This window comes from Cryptomeria japonica, unplaced genomic scaffold (genome assembly GCF_030272615.1).
Source record: "Cryptomeria japonica unplaced genomic scaffold, Sugi_1.0 HiC_scaffold_262, whole genome shotgun sequence".
Lineage (NCBI taxonomy): Eukaryota > Viridiplantae > Streptophyta > Pinopsida > Cupressales > Cupressaceae > Cryptomeria > Cryptomeria japonica.
Window position 1 is genome coordinate 157,501 of NW_026729084.1, and position 4,433 is coordinate 161,933.

Here is a 4,433-nt window from a genome sequence, read left to right on the forward strand (position 1 = left end):
TTCGTCGGAGACGAAGAAGCAACCTTCAGTGCAAACGTAGCACTCTTTTGTGCAACCGCCCAAACAACGCCCCCTCTACCCTCTGTCGAAACACTCGGCATTGCTGCTCCCTAAGGTGAGCTTCTCCTCATAGGCAATTCCGCTCTTATCCGGTCACGTTTGTGTGCCCGAATTTCGCAAGGCAACCTCCATGGGACATGGAAAAGACTCGAGAAGAGAGCTCGCTCACGGGAGAGAGAAGCCAAGGAGACCACGAGAGTGCTGAGAGTGGGACAGCGCTGAATAGGCGGGAGAAGCCTGCGCGTATAAACGGAGATATATATCCAATTGCAACGAAGGAACGTGCCAAAGATCGAGAACAATGGCAGAAATGCTAGTAACGTGCACTTCGGGACCAACGCATCACCGGAAGACAACCGCCAAACATCGAAAGAGTCGCGATGCTCCGCAACCTACGTGCAAAGCGGTCGCACACCGGGTAAGGGAGTGAGAGCCCCAAACATAGCTGGGCGAGGCGCTCACTCCGCTCTTTAATATCTCGTTAATACCGCCAAGGAAATGGCACAAGCACACACACACAAGCATCCTCGGAAGAGGACAGTTCGAGTGACAGGTCAAATCCAAGAGTTCCGAAGACTACCTCCAGGAACAATCGGGAACAAGACCGATTACAAGTCGTCGAGTCTGTTACTGGGCGAACACGAGATGCGCACAGGAAATCGATCAGCCCTCACAATGGCCCAAGGCCAGAGATCGGACTGCTACGATTTACCCCAACAATCATCGTGCCACTCTTCGCAGAGAGGTGATAGACGCCAACGAGCCCGCGCATAGCAATCGAGGTGTAAAAAGGGCGTTGAAGGCAGGAAGCCTGGACGAAAGAGGCTACGAGGTCACCTCGAAGCGGTCTAAGAATCGGGCGCACTTGGGGCGACTACCAGTGCCAACCCCTTATCCCGCGGTGCGTCCGACACACAGAAATTTCCAAGGCGGCCAAGGAGCCTCCCCGCATAGCAATCGGGGTGTGAGGTTACGGATGCAGCATTGATAGCAATCGAGGTGTGAGGCGAAGGATGCAGAAGTGAGAGCCGAGGGATGTAGCAGAGATAGCAATCGGGGTGTGTGATGCAGAAGAGATAGCAATCGAGGTGTGCGGTGGGAAGGGCCCAGCAGCCAGAATGCATGAAGCGACGGATGAAGCAGTGATGACAACCGGGCTGTGAGGAGAGGAGGGATGCAGCCAAGAAAGCAATCAGGGCTCGAGGCAAGGGATGCATCAAGGATAGCAATCATGTTGTGAGGCGAGATTCCAAAGGCTAAACGTGAGAGGCTGCAGGGTCGACTCAGAGAGGTCTATGCATGTGAGAGGCTGAAAGCAAGGTCGACTCGGAGCGGTCTATGCATCGGGCGCGCTTGGGGCGACTACCAGTGCCAACCCCTTATCCCGCGACGCGTCCGACAAAGAGAACGTTCCAAGGCGGCAGAGGAGGTTACCAGCCGAAGGATGCAGTAGCAATAACAGGTATAGTTCCGCGGCGGCCGAGAAGACTCACCGCATAGGAATCGGGATGCGAGGCGAGGGATGCGGCGGGAAGGCCCCGACGGCTAAACGGAAGAGGCTGCAGGGCCGCCTCGGAATGGTCCAAGCATCGGATGCGATTGGGACGACTACCAGTGCCAACCCCTTATCCCGCGATGCGTCCGATACACAGATAGTTCCAAGGCGGCCGAGGAGCCTCACCGCATATCAATCGGGGTGCGAGGCGAGGGATGGGGCGGGAAGGCCCCAACGGCTAGACGGAAGAGGCTTCAGGGCCACCTCGGAATGGTCCAAGCATCGGACGCGCTTGGGGCGACTGCCAGTGCCAACCCCTTATCCCGCGATGCGTCCGATACACAGATGGTTCCAAGGCGGCCGAGGAGCCTCACCGCATAGCAATCGGGGGTGCGAGGCGAGGGATGGGGCGGGAAGGCCCCAACGGCTAGACGGAAGAGGCTTCAGGGCCGCCTAGGAATGGTCCAAGCATCGGACACGCTTGGGGCGACTACCAGTGACAGCCCCCTATCCCGCGATGCGTCCGATACGAAGATGGTTCCAAGGCGGCCGAGGAGCCTCACCGCATAGCAATCGGGGTGCGAGGTGGGGGATGCGGCGAGATGGCCCCAACGGCTAGACGGAAGAGGCCACAGGGCCGCGTCGGAATAGTCCAAGCATCGGACGCGCTTGGGGCGACTACCAGTGACAACCCCTTATCCCGCGATGCGTCCGATACGAAGATAGTTCCAAGGCGGCCGAGGAGCCTCACCGCATAGCAATCGGGGTGCGAGGTGGGGGATGCGGCGAGATGGCCCCAACGGCTATAGACGGAAGAGGCTGCAGGGCCGCCTCGGAATAGTCCAAGCATCGGACGCGCTTGGGGCCACTACCAGTGACAACCCCTTATCCCGCAATGCGTCCGATACGAAGATAGTTCCAAGGCGGCCGAAGAGCCTCACCGCATAGCAATCGGGGTGCGAGGTGGGGGATGCGGCGAGATGGCCCCAACGGCTAGACGGAAGAGGCCACAGGGCCGCCTCGGAATAGTCCAAGCATCGGACGCGCTTGGGGCGACTACCAGTGACAACCCCTTATCCCGCGATGCGTCCGATACGAAGATAGTTCCCAGGCGGCCGAGGAGCCTCACCGCATAGCAATCGGGGTGCGAGGCGAGGGATGCGGCGAGATGGCCCCAAAGGCTAGACGGAAGAGGCTGCAGGGCTGCCTCGGAATAGTCCAAGCATCGGACGCGCTTGGGGCGACTACCACTGCCAACCCCTTATCCCGCGATGCGTCCGATACACAGATAGTTCCGAGGCGGCCGAGGAGGTGGGGGATGCAGCGAGATGGCCCCAACGGCTAGACGGAAGAGGCTGCAGGGCCGCCTCGGAATAGTCCAAGCATCGGACGCGCTTGGGGCGACTACCAGTGACAACCCCTTATCCCGCGATGCGTCCGATACACAGATAGTTCCGAGGCGGCCAAGGAGCCTCACCGCATAGCAATCGTGGTGCGAGGTGGGGGATGCGGCGAGATGGCCCCAACGGCTAGACGGAAGAGGCTGCAGGGCCGCCTCGGAATGGTCCAAGCATCGGATGCGCTTGGGGCGACTACCACTGCCAACCCCTTATCCCGCGATGCGTCCGATACACAGATAGTTCCAAGGCGGCCGAGGAGCCTCACAGCATAGCAATCAGGGTGCGAGGCGAGGGATGCGGCGAGAAAGCCCCAACGGCTAGAGGGAAGAGGCTTCAGGTCCGCCTCGGAATGGTCCAAGCATCGGACGCGCTTGGGGCGACTACCAGTGACAACCCCTTATCCCGCGACGCGTCCGATACACAGATAGTTCCAAGGCGGCCGAGGAGCCTCACCGCATAGCAATCGGGGTGCGAGGCGAGGGATGCGGCGAGAAGGACCCAACGGCTACACGGAAGAGGCTTCGGGGCCGCCTCGGAATGGTCCAAGCATCGGACGCGCTTGGGGCGACTACCAGTGACAACCCCTTATCCCGCGACGCGTCCGATACACAGATAGTTCCAAGGCGGCCGAGGAGCCTCACCGCATAGCAATCGGGGTGCGAGGCGAGGGATGCGGCGAGAAGGACCCAACGGCTACACGGAAGAGGCTTCGGGGCCGCCTCGGAATGGTCCAAGCATCGGACGCGCTTGGGGCGACTACCAGTGACAACCCCTTATCCCGCGACGCGTCCGATACACAGATAGTTCCAAGGCGGCCGAGGAGCCTCACCGCATAGCAATCGGGGTGCGAGGCGAGGGATGCGGCGAGAAGGACCCAACGGCTAGACGGAAGAGGCTTCGGGTCCGCCTCGGAATGGTCCAAGCATCGGACGCGCTTGGGGCGACTACCAGTGACAACCCCTTATCCCGCGACGCGTCCGATACACAGATAGTTCCAAGGCGGCCGAGGAGCCTCACCGCATAGCAATCGGGGTGCGAGGCGAGGGATGCGGCGAGAAGGACCCAACGGCTAGACGGAAGAGGCTTCGGGTCCGCCTCGGAATGGTCCAAGCATCGGACGCGCTTGGGGCGACTACCAGTGACAACCCCTTATCCCGCGACGCGTCCGATACACAGATAGTTCCAAGGCGGCCGAGGAGCCTCACCGCATAGCAATCGGGGTGCGAGGCGAGGGATGCGGCGAGAAGGACCCAACGGCTAGACGGAAGAGGCTTCGGGTCCGCCTCGGAATGGTCCAAGCATCGGACGCGCTTGGGGCGACTACCAGTGACAACCCCTTATCCCGCGATGCGTCCGATACACAGATAGTTCCGAGGCGGCCGAGGAGCCTCACCGCATAGCAATCGGGGTGCGAGGCGAAGGATGCGGCGAGAAGGACCCAACGGCTAGACGGAAGAGGCTTCGGGTCCGCCTCGGAA